This window comes from Odontesthes bonariensis, chromosome 20, assembly GCF_027942865.1.
Source record: "Odontesthes bonariensis isolate fOdoBon6 chromosome 20, fOdoBon6.hap1, whole genome shotgun sequence".
In the NCBI taxonomy this organism is placed as follows: domain Eukaryota; kingdom Metazoa; phylum Chordata; class Actinopteri; order Atheriniformes; family Atherinopsidae; genus Odontesthes; species Odontesthes bonariensis.
The window spans coordinates 29,826,607-29,839,960 of NC_134525.1; positions in this window are offsets into that span (position 1 = coordinate 29,826,607).

A 13,354-nucleotide genomic window follows, 5' to 3' on the forward strand; every position below is an offset into this window, starting at 1 on the left:
CAAGGTGGGAGATTGCCATAGTCTGCACCAGGAGCTGGGTGGCGTGTTGGGTTAGGTACGGCCTGATCTTTCTTATGTTTAGCAATGCGATCGAGCGACGGTGGCAACATGATCTTTAAAGGATAGTTGGTCATCAATCATGACACCCAATTTTCTAGCTACCTTTGATGGAGCAAGATATACGGATTCAGTTTGGATGCAGATGTTGTGGTGTATGGTTGGTTTGGCTGGGAAGACAAGCAGTTCAGTTTTTGAGAGGTTTAGTTGGAGGTGATGGGCTTTCATCCATTTTGATGTGTCAGAGAGACAGTCTGAGATTCGTGCTGAGACCGTGTGGTTGCCAGGTGGGAATGACAGATGGTATGAGATGGTATTGCATTGGTATGAGAAGCCATGTGATCGGATGATCTGGCCCAGTGAGGTGGTGTAAAGGCTCTAGCATGGTTGCCGCGTCTGCTCGCGCGAGCGGTGTTGATGACGTCACGAGTTCGTGCCCGCCATAGGACCCTATATAGTGGCGCAAGTCGTTGCGCCAGTAGTTGCAATTTTCTCCGTCACAGAGGTGGCGCTGCCAGGTGAAGGTTACCTCTACTCTACAACCACGAAAGTGGAGAAGAAAACAATGCCGCTGTCAAGAGCAAGAATACTGTAATTAATGATACTGCTGCAGTTTTCGGATCATTTTAATTTTTTAATTCAGTTAAAAGAGGTGAAGGTTTGAAGCCCCCGGCATCAACAGAGTCTCTGCCCTCTTCTTTGCCTTCACGTATCTGTCCCGTAGCTTCTTCCACACATTCTTACAGAACTCTCCCTCTTTCCCCAAAGTTTTGCCAATCTCTGTGCACCAGTTTGGGGAGTTTACGTGCTCCCTGTACTGTTTCTCTGCAGTTTCGTACAGCTGCCTGTACAAACGCACCTCCTGAGCCTGGTCTCACAACGGTCCATCCGGTTCGTTGTGCTTGGCGCCGCCAAGTTGCAAAAATCGACTGGTGCACGACAACGCGCTGCGCCGTCTTTTCAAGGGAAGCGCCAGGCCTGAAACGTCATTTTGACGTCACGGTGCGACACCGCCGTGACAGACGCGGCAACCATGCTACCGCCTTAAGAGGTCCAAGTACTGAACCTTGGGGGACCCCTGTGGCGAGGTGGTGCGCTGCAGAAGTGTGACCAAGCCAGGATACTTTGAATGACCATCCAGTAAGGTATGATTCAAACCAGGAGTGTGCTCTCCCTGTGATGCCCATGCTACAGAGCATGGTCAAAAGGATGCCATTGTTGACTGTGTCAAATGCAGCCGATAAGTCGAGCGGGATAAGTAATGAGGACTTAGCCGTCGCTCTGGCTTACTTGTGTACTGCATTAGATTGCACAGCAGATGCCCAGGTTTTAATGACAGGAAATCTACTTAAACTCTTCTTGTTCAGGAAGTTCAGGGACTCTGATAAGGAGAAACCGTGTGTCTGAAGAACAACACCTGGAAGGGTAAGGATTAGTGTGGGATAAGTAATTGCTCACTCTCTGGCCCTTCAAACAGTCTGGTCTCAGGAGAGATGTTTCAGAAGAATTTAAAGAAGGGCCACTATGCTTAAACCAATAGATAATTTCACCAAAGCCTGTGTCATACATTTTAGGAAATTGACAACTTGTTAAAAAAGGGCATGAGACGTCACCTTTAATACTGACTCCTGTTATAATTGGCTTTGTTCTTAGATATTATGAATGCATATTAAATAATCCATGTTCCTATTTTGTACTTTTCCACTCTGCTCATATGGTCACACAATATATGACCTTAAATGGTCCAAGACTCTAAGATAGCATAGCGAGACTAAACAATTGGGTCAGATAGGTCTGGGAAAGTAGATGCACGCCTAAAACAACACTCACACACACACACGTTGTTTGTCTTATCCAAAGAACATGACAAAGACAGTGGTTGGCCTGCTCATGTTACTAGCAACTGTCCAATTATACTCTGTCGAGTGTAAGTCCAACCTCTGTGAGATAAAGGTTAATAAAAATATGAAATGTTTCCGGATATCGGGGCTCGGGCTGACGGGTGTCCTGCGGCAGCTCTGTCACTCCCAGTCCAGCGCTGCTATACTTCACATGTGACCACAAATAAATACTTTGTTTAACTTAAGATTTCTCCAGCTTGTTCTTGGGCTTCCAATGAAAGAATCGAGCTAACACCTGTAATGCCTGCCTCTGTGGCTCTAATATTAAAGCAGCTGAACTTCAACAATGTAATTCAACAACATTTGAGGCATTTCCAGTAGGAAAATACAAAGGAATCCAATCTGTGTGTGAATATATAACACTATAATTCCCGACTGACTTTTCACAGAGTGCTGTGAACGGAAGATCGACGCTAAAGCTGCACCGTACTCTGCTTTGGCCTCATCCTCCTGGCCTCAACTTAGAGAATTTATTTACCTTTCAAAAAGAAGCCCAAACAGAAATCCGAACGGGCGAAAAAAGCAAATTCAATAACAAGCCAGAAGAAAGACAGTGGAGACACAAAACACTCATGTTGATCTGGCAAGGAAGAAATGAAAACCAGAAGAATATACAGTTTGCTGAGGGAGTGATTACAAAATGAATGGCAGGTGAGCAAATTAAACCAGGTGTGAACATGAAGCAGATTTTAACAGAGACCAGCATAACCAAAATAAAACAGGAAATAACCAAAACACTAAGACCCAAAGATCATGACAAGGCATGTAAGGCATTCTTTTTTCTGCTATGTTAAAGTTGCAGGGATGTGAGTAAAGATATCTGGGTCAAAGCCTCCACTCACCAACAACAAGATTTAATTTCTCTGCAGGTGAAGCAAGTTATCTTAAGCAGAGCCCAAAATGGGAATTTGGCCAAGCATATTTACTTTTGAAAAGATTTTTAATGCCTTGATTGTCCACTAACTTTTGTGGAAGGAAATTGGGAGGAAGGCAAAGCAAGAGAAGATCCAGAAAAGAAGTGGTTGTGGACAGCTTCTTTCTGCAACTGAAGCATTTAGGCATCTTCGCCTTCTTCTTCATCATCTACTTAAAGCTCGGGCATTAAATGCCACATATGCTCTTAATTTGGAATGAGGCAGCTCTAGAGTAAAGTTATTTTACAGTTATACAATTTTCCCCTCTTGCCTCTGAAGTGAACCCAAAAGCAGTTGGGCAAAAGGAGAAGTAGGATTTATAATCAGAGTGGAAAAGAGGAGTGCCTTCTGTCTGGATAAAATTTAAAGTGATTTACTTATTTTTGCTCAAGCCTTTCTTTACAGGGAAGAGTTTGGATAGGAAGATACTAATTAGAATATGAGTGGTCACTACCCCGCCTTTCGCCTGATGAATGAATGAATGAATGAATTAATTAATTGAATGAATGAATTTATTTGACTATTATTTTGTAAAACATGGTACAGCAACTGAACCATACATTAAAAGAAATAAATAGTCAGGGATAACACAAAAAAGGCCTAAGGCTTATTTCCATTGTGGTCCCTGATGACCGCTGGGATAGGCTCCATCCATTCATGACTTTTAATCGAATTTCATCCTGCAATGTAATGACCACTTTAAAAGGATTTCATTTTCTGCTCTCTACAAAAAAATCTCCTTTTCCTTTTTGGTAACCCTTCTGTGGGGAATCTGAAAGCAATAAGAGATCCTGATCGTGTGATGGATCTTCCAGTTATGATACATCTATGGCTCTGCATTTGACTGCCTGTTTCTGTTATAACTTCCTTCGGTGTATGCTCCTTTTTCTAAATGCTGAGGAAAAGCTGGGTCATTAAAAGAACACTGATCAGAAGCCTTTTCGGCTTCCTTTGAGTTTTCAGAAATTTTGTAGAGCTGTGGGGAAACAGTTGGGTCCCTTCTACTTAAAGTAATAATTATGCTAACGCTTCGATATTTTGGATACTAGGAGAGCACGTACAAGTCTCTTATTCTCAGTGTTGTAATAAAGGAAAGTACATCCCATGTCTATCCAAAGTGACTTCAGAGTAGCTTTCTTTATGTCACACAAAATCTAAAAAAAAAACACTTTTTAAGCGCTCGTTGATACTGACTATAATGGCCAGCTTTTTCTTCTTTCTCTTTGTCATTAACACTAAGCCTGCCATAAATCTAAAAAGAAAATTTGGTCCATGTAAGTCAAACTACGTTCAGTCTCTGCTCCACTTTCTTTTTGACCAGATCGTGGTCTTAAAAAAACTCTAGACACATACTAGATAGCAGGAAGGGAAGAAATAACCACTCTTAGCCCATCGCACCTGTTTCAGTTACATGAAACCCGCCTGGTGTCTAGGCAACTTCTCTTCTCTGCCCTTTGCTGCAGATGAAACGACAAGAGTGTGCTGGAGTAAAAGTAAAGAAGACAAGGTGGAAGACAAAGAAAATAAACCTTTCTTTCTGACTATTGAGTGTATCCACAGTTAGATAAAAAACATTGTAATTTTAATATAGGGCCAATTTAGTCACATGATTATCAAGAAAAAGTGCAAGAAAGAATGTGTAGGAGGAAGTAGACTGTAGAAAAGAAAGATAAAGACGAGCTAAATGTTTTACAGGTAGGAGAAGTGAGCAGTGGTGCAGAGGGTTGCTTGGCCTTGCTATTGGCTCTTTGAGAATCTCTGTCCTCTCCCTGAATTTAAACATATGGAGGTATCTCTGCATCACAAAAGTCAATATCAAGGACCGCATTAGACATCATTGATGAAGGAGAAAGTAGGGGCTGTTTGTAGCCTTGGTAGCCAGTGTGAGCCCTGCTCTTTTTCTATCCTTTTGGTGCATGACAAACTACATGGTGAATTCTGGTGGCCTTTGTTGAAAAAAGCACACCACAGTCACCCATGCCTCAGTCTCCAGAGTTCCATCCTTCTGCGCTTCAGGCCCCATCCACACGTAGCCGGGTATCTGCTAAAACGAATATATTTTTCTACGTTTGGACCTGTCATCCACATGCAAACGCATAAAAACGCATCGTAAACGAATGTTTTTAAAAACTCCGGGCAAAGTGAAGATTTTTGAAAACTCCGTTTATGCAGCTGCGTGTAGACAGAGATAACCGGAGTTTTGCGTTTTCGAACGTCACAATATGCGCCAAAACAACAACAAATCTGCTTTAAAGTATAAAGTGCGACCTTTGTTTACTGAAGAAGCATGGATGCCTTGAGAACTGTGGTGGTTATTATTGTGCAGGCGCTGTTTACTACCTTGATTTTACACGCCCAAGTCGTACTCCCAGAGGAATGGCGTGACAATTTCGCATGTCCCGGTCCTCAGTCCTCTCGCTGTCGGAATTATTACGTCCTCATATCGAGGGGCAGTCCACTGTCATGCGATCACCTGTCAGTGTGCTCAAAAAAGTTGCGTGCACACTTTATTATTTAGCTGACGAGGGCAGATTGCGCAAAACAGCATTTGGGTTGTCAAGACAGGTGAAAACGCAGATGTTCGGTTATGTGTGGAAGGAGTTTTTTTCGAAAACGAGGTAATGTGGATACAGATTATTTTATAAACGGAGGAGGGGAAACATTCGGTTTTAAAAATACCCGGCTACGTGTGTACATAGCCTTAGTCTCCATTGAAGACGCATATAGCGCATTGGTCTCCAGAGAAGCCATCTTCAGAGCTCCAGTTCAGTCGCCTTCAACGCTCCAGTCTTCGGTACGGCAGCAGGCGTGTAAGCTTTATATATATATATACACGCGCACACACACACACACACACACACACACACATATATATATATAGGATATAGGATATATATAAATATATATATATTGTCCAAAAGAGAAAATCTCTTTTAGGTAGGTTATAAAAACAGGTAGTATGCTGCCACCTCTGGTCACCGGGGGGTCTCTGCCCTATGCTTGTGGGGGCTCTGTCCGGGGGCTTCCTCTGCTGTCTTCTGGGTGGATGCGTGGTTGTCCCTGCGGTGGTTGTCCCTGCGGTGGGCTTCCCGGGTTCTGTGCTCCTTGGGGGCTGTTGGTGGGCACGGTTGTTATGTGGGACCATCTAGGTGTATTGCATGTTCATGCACACACACACACACACATTCATTAGCCCAGTAGCATACTCGCTAAGCTGTTGTGTTGCCCTGTGGTTTAAGGTCATCTGTATCCACAGTTGTATTATATGTGATTGCTGCTGCTTGTGCTTTTTTTGTTTGTTTGTTTGTGTGTTTGTTCTCTGCTTGTCTGCTTACAGGTGCTCCTGGTGGCTCTAAGGCTGGATTCCCCACAAAAGCCGTGGATTGTCTTCAGTTTTGTTTTTACCGGGGAAGCAGCTGGTTGTCTGATTTTTCATTGTTTTCTATGATTGTCTCTTCCTATTTCTGTTCCTTTTTTTTTCTTTGCTCTCCCTCTTTCCCTGTTCCCCGGACTGGTTCGGCACTATCACATGTTAAGTATTGTTACAAAAATAAATTAATAAATAAGGAGTTGATGGGCATCAAGGGGAGCTTTACATTCATAAAGCTTCCCTTGGCGTAGAAAATGTGTTTGGCATAAACGGTATTCAGATTACAATTCTGCTGCCATAATGCTGGACAGCACAAGGAGTTAAAAAAAAAAAGAAAAGATTTCCTGCTCCTGATTCTTGCTGTGAATAAAGGAATGCAAGTTCTGTGTTTAATACACTGTGGTGCAATTGTCTGGGCTCAGGTCAGCTCCAGTGGTTTTGCCAGATCCATTCAGAGGATGCAGTGACCACTGCATACTTTGGTGTTCCTAAAATAATTCTAACTATATGTCTGCAGATGGATTCTCAGAAGGCGACATAAGCTTCTTCAAAAGAACAGTCTTTTCTGTCTCCTCTTGTAAATGACCTCACTATTTCAAATCTAATCTGTTGTACACAGAAATTCCAGGTATCTGTAGAGCCGCTCCACCTCCACCTCTTCTTCCTGGATGGAAATAGTGTTTCACTTATTTACGGTCCTCCTAAAATCCCCAATCATCTCTTTAGTTTGTGTTGAAGATGAGGAGATTGTTTCCACACCATGCCACAATGTGACTGACCAGTTCCCTGTACTTAGCCTCTTGTCCATCACTCATCCACCCCACAACTGCAGAGTCATGAGTCATGGAGGTGAAAGAAAGAACTCTAAGTTGTATTGTAAGTCTAAAGTGTACGACATGAAGAGAAATGATGAGAGTACAGTCTCTTATGGTGCTGACCAGACTCAAACACACAACCTTTCAGGATCACAAATATAGTTTGTGAGGTAGTCAATATTTGTAGAGTTATCCATCAGTATTTTCTGCTGCTTCTCACAATACAGTGCAGGATGAATTGTAATAAAATCACTGGAGAAATCAAAGAACGTGATCTTTATCTTGGAACTTGCTTTTTTTCTGATTACAGTGGGCTTGCTGAAACAGGTAGATGATGGCATCTTTTACACCAGCCCCAGGATGATAAGTGTATCCTAAAAGTCATTCTCTAGTCTCTTATATTCCCACTCAGACACCCAACCTGTCAGTCTCACATAAGCCACATTCGGACTTGTAGGAACCTTTGGCAGTTCCTATAACCTTTTAATGAATGGGGTCGTTTTTTCCCGCATTGGGACATACAGGAACTCAGGACCATCGCCCTCAGTTCCTATAACCATTTCAGCTCCTTCTCCTCAGCTGGGTCTTTTCAGGGTTCTATAGGAACACATCTGACAGAGGTGTTTGGTGGTCGGTAGCTCCGCCCCTTGTCATGTTGTCAGGCTGAAATGTTTCCACATACGACACAGACACAACAGGCGCGTTTCATAAGTTAAACTTACATGATGTCTCCTTTGTCTGCGGCACTCTGCTCTCCTTCCTTCATGAAACCAAGAAGTATGGCCTGCGCTCGATCCTTCGTCTCCTGACTCTCTCTGTGAGCTCTTCCAGCCTCGATGTTAGACACCCGATGTGATCGTCCATGATTAATATCACCGTTATGCAGACCATGAACACGGTGGCCTCCCCACTCTCCATATTAGCTTCTTGGTGGTGTTTTTTTCTTCTCTTACTCTTACTTTTCGCGGGTTTTGTTTTGTTTTGTTGTTGAATGTGGCGCTAAAGTAACACGTCACTGTCGCAGACGGCTGCGCCGCATCAGTCCCTATCAACGTACCGACTCATGTGCGAATGCAGACTGAAACAGTTCCCTTTGGGAAGGACAGTTATCAGAACGAAAAATTCGAGGAGGACCGTTCTTAGAACGGCTCTGTCCGAAAGCGGCTAAACTGTGGCTTATTTGTGAAGTATTCAATAATCAAGGCAGTGTTTAGTTTAATGTTTATTTAACAGGGACAGTGCACAACATACAATTGAGCCAGATTATAGCCACAAGGCTAATTTTCATCTGTAGTCCCTGATGGATGCATCCATGGATGGATGCATCCATCTGTATTTTCTGCAGCTTCTACAATATATACTGAAAGCGAAACTGTAATGTGTCCTAAAATTAATTCTCTTTTCTGCTGAGGTGAGCCAATAACACTCTTGTGGACTTTCATTATGTCGAATGTTAGGACAAATCACTGAGGCAGATGGATGAGAATTTTTTAAGTACTAGAACAAGGCAGAGTGTCTGGAATGTTCTTCTGATTCCAGCCAAGCTTGAAGATGTGCTGTAGAATCCAACAGCTGTTCCACACAGGCCTTTAGTACCCAAGGGTTAACATCATCTGGACCAGCAGCCTTGTTTCAGTGCAGTCTCTCCAGCTCTTCTTCACCTGACTGCTGGAGACAGACTGGAGAGGGAGGCAGAGGAGGTCTCAGTGTGTCCTGCTGTGCAGGGATGTGTTGAGGAAGTTGAGATCCATGACTGAGGTGGAGGGTGACATTAGCCTTACTTACATATGCTTTTTCCATCGCATTGTGTCATGTGTGAAAAGAGGTAATGCAGGGGGTTGACGTTAATCGCATGTGTGAAAGAGGCTACTGACATGGAGACGTGACGGGGAAACTGTTGGAACAGAGAGGGCGTGAGGTCTATGCAGCTGGAGGCAGATGAGGAGCGCTGGAAAACATGTTAAGGTAATTGATTCTTTCCTGACTTCCATCAGACCAAAGCCTCTGATCTTTCCCCATCCCTGATTACACATATCTCACATTGTTCTGCTGGAGCTTGCTTTCTAGCTTTTTGTCTGTCCCTGCTCTCTCTCATCTTCTTTTTCAGTTATTTTGAACAGTTCCCAATAACTGTCTCACCTCTTAAAGCTTTCTTCCTAATCTTCAGCAACTTTTCCAGGTCATTGCTGATCCAGGGCTTGTTATTGGGGAAGCACCTCACTGACCTTGTGCAGATGATACTCCACACAGAAGTTAATGTAGTGTGTCACACATTCAATCGTGGCATTGATGTCACTGCAATGTGACTCACATAGAACCGCATATTCTCTCTCTCTTCGGACACACACACACCAGCCAATCCTCTTAATAAACTGTTTTTTGATCTTCCCACTCAGTCCCTATCTGCATGTGGGTTCTTTTGTGTGTACAGCCCCTTTTCAGGTGTGACAGCTAGCCTCTCTCCGGCTCACGCTAACCTTCTCCCTCTCCTCTCAGAGTTACCCGTTCACCTGGATCCACTCCTCGGCTCATTTGTGAGTCAGCGGGGCTGACTGTCCACCGTGAGAGACCAATCACTGAAGGAACACCCTCCATCTATTATCTCTTTCAGGAGAGCATCTACAATGAAAAATATTGTTATGTACAAAAAAGGTGACTGATTTAATGGCTAACAGCATTGTGGATGAACAAATTAGGTAATTGTGATTGTTGCAACAACCAAACCAGAAACATTAAAATATTATTCATTTTCAAACTGAGAGAAACTTGAGGACCAATTAGGAACTTTTTAAGCTGTTAATCTACCCATGTGATCTTTATGTTTCCATGTCCATGTAGTTTAGCAAATGCTGGACTTTCAAAACAATGACTATCAGAGCACAAAGCAGCGATCCGTACAGGCATACTGGATTATACAAATGATGTGTTGAAGCAGACCACGATTCGCCCTCCTCTGAGGTTTTGTGGAATTGAATTGAGGGTTACAACACTAACTAAAATAGTTGACCTTTCAAAGAAAGGAGAGAGGTTTTGCAAATATACATTTAACATGATACCAAATTAGACCTAATTGCGCCTACAGGCTTAGATGTTTGTTTGGATATAGTTTTACAAAGTTCAGTTTTCGATCTAAAATAAACAAGCAGTGTAGTTTTGACTGCTTCTATGCTCAACAATACCAGATGAACTTGATGATTGGCTGAAACTGACACCTGTATAGCACTTGTGAGCTTTAAATATGTTTCATTTCTGTACATGTTAACACGCTCTGATGAAGATGTGCCAAAATGCATAAGCATATTTTCATTGTAATTTGCACCAAATAAACAGCCGAAACTCACATACCTCTTACTTTCATTTCAATGTCAAATTTAGAAAAAAAATGTTGGATTATGGGTATAACAATTCGCTGAAGAGTCCTTGGTTGAAGACCATGTTTTTTTTACTTCAGTGAGTAAAATATATCACTTTTTACCGTTATGGTTTGAAGCTGTGTCAAGCAACAAGGATGAGCATAGCTGCAACAACCAAACCCCCATCTCTTTGTTTAAATGTCCACCCATCCATTTTCTATACCCGCTTATACCCGTCGGTCAGGTCGCAGGAGCCTATCCCAGCGGTCGTCGAGAGAGAGGCAGGCTACACCCCTCCATCACAGGGCCACACGAGACAAACAACCACACACACCTAAGGAAAAATTTTTCTTTATGAAGAGACCCCAATTAACCTAACATGCATGTTTTTGGACAGTGGGAGGAAGCCAGATTAACCTGGAGAGGACCCATGCATACACAGGGAGAACATGCAAACTCCACACAGAAAAGCCCCAGCTGGGAGTTGAACCGGGAACCACACCACCGTGCAGCCCTGGATTAAATGTTTTAAGCATTTATTTCTCCCAAGTCCTTGATGCTGGATGACAGGAGAAGTATGGAGATATCTAGCCTATATAGCCTCCCTCCCACACCTAGAGAGTCAAGATGTTGAACCAGAGTAATAGAGAATTCCGGAGAGGCTGCAACAGCCCACAAAGGGCAACCAAACTCACAAAGCTCTAAAATTGCAATACTCAAAACCACAGAAAAAAAGCAATGATATAAGCATCTCAGCATCACATTTTACTGCACTGCATACATATGGCACACTGGAAAACAGACATGGCCATGGTGTTGGGGTGTTGGTTGCAGTGCAGTACAGAGAGTGTACAACACAAAGATAGAGATGTGTACTGCACACATGTTGACCCACACTGAGACTCAGCAGATGCCAGCAGGTCACAGTCCAAATGAATGTGCCCAAATCGTAAGCCCTTCTCAAACTATTGCAACACAGCAGCTATGTCTACTTATGTTGTTCTTGTCAAGTCCATCTCACTTTTCACAGTTTCTTCTTCTCTTAACATTTATTCCAGTCTAGAGTCATGACTTCTAAATCTAAAAGCTTTATTCAGTGAACTAAATGTGCAACTAACTACTAAAATAGCCCTGTCACTTAAACTCTAACAGGTCATTAAGGCAGTTTTTCTTGATTTACCATGTGTTACAGGACATTCCAATCTACAACTAAAACAATCACTGGCTGTGCACGGACACAAATAGTCATCTCGTATTTGATTCTGTGAAGTAGATTTTACATAAACACAGCAACTGATGAATAAATGTGCATGTAAAGTCATTTGGTGGTAAGCCAGTGTCAGCAGACGTCTACCAACCCACCTTAATTTTAGGGAAATTTGAACACCTGTATCTATTTATGCGTCTATCTTTATATAGATACACACACACACACACACACACATATATATATATGTATATATATATATACAGTGTTTATACAGTGTCTACATTTTTTGTATGTTTGAGATCATCAAACAAATTTAAATATTAGACAGAGTTAACACAAGTAAACACAAAATGCAGTTTCTAAATGAAGGTGTTTATTATTAAGGGGAAAAAAAATTCCAAACCTACATGGCCCAGTGTGAAAAAGTGATTGTCCCTAATTGTAATAACTGGTTGAGCCATCCTTTGCGTTTGCGATAACTTGAAATGACTCTTTTGCAGCACTGTGGAGGAATGTTGGCCCACTCATCTTTGCAGGATTGTTGTAATTCAGCCACATTGGAGGGTTTTGGAGCATGAACCGCCTTTTTAAGGTCATGCCACAGCCTCATTCAGATTCAGGTCAGGACTTTGATGAGGCCACTTCTTCAGCCATTCAGAGGTGGACTTGCTGGTGTGTTTTGGATCATTGTCCTGCTGCAGAACCCTAGTGTGCTTCAGCTGGAGGTCACGAACAGATGGCCGGACATTCTCCTTTAGAATGTTTTGGTAGACAGCAGAATTCATGATTCCATTTACCACAGCAAGTCTTCCAGGTCCTGAGGCAGCAAAACAGCCCCAAACCATCACACTACCACCACCATATTTTACTGTGGGCATGATCCTTTTCTGAAATGCTGTGTTACTTTTACGCCAGATGTAATTGGACACACACCTTCCAAAAAAGTTCAACTTTGGTCTCGTCAGTCCACAGAGTATTTTCCCGAAAAGTCTTGGGGATCATCAAGATGTTTTCTGGCAAAACTGAGACAAGCCTTCATGTTGCGTTTGCTCAGCAGTGGTTTTTTGTCTTGGAACTCTGCCATGCAGGCCATTTTTACCCAGTCTCTTTCTTATGGTGGAGTCATGAACACTGATCTTAACTGAGCCAAGTGAGGCCTGCAGTTCTTTGGATGCTGTTCTGGGGTCTGATCACTTTTTCACACAGGGCCATGTAGCCATGGACGTCTGAACTATTTTCTGAGAGGGAGGGCAGGTTTTTGTTGGGATGAGAGGGGGAAGCACGCACACTTATCAATGATTAAGGATTTGATTTGAAGTTATTTTATAATAGCATATTTATAAGAGAACTAGAATGGATGAACACGGCATCTTTATGTTAAGAAAATTAAACTTTGATTATTAATCAAGCCATTTAAGGAGCATAACAGAATTATTTGTATCCTTGTCGTTTATTCAGTAGCGATACTTAACATACCCAGGCAGAGCAGATAAAATACACCATAAATGAAAAAAAGAAAAGTCCGTGCTCATGACTCAGGGCTTTCATGCATTTCCAAAAGTAGACCTTCTCTCAGTTGACCTACTGATGAAAATTTTAAGCAGGGTCGAGACATGGCTTTCATCCATAAGGTCACTGTGAGCGTTCATAATGGCCAAATGTGTTATGCGTCATGATGTTGCGCAGCCAGATTTCCAGCCTGCGCAAAGCTGAGAAAGAGCGCTCGGATGCCGC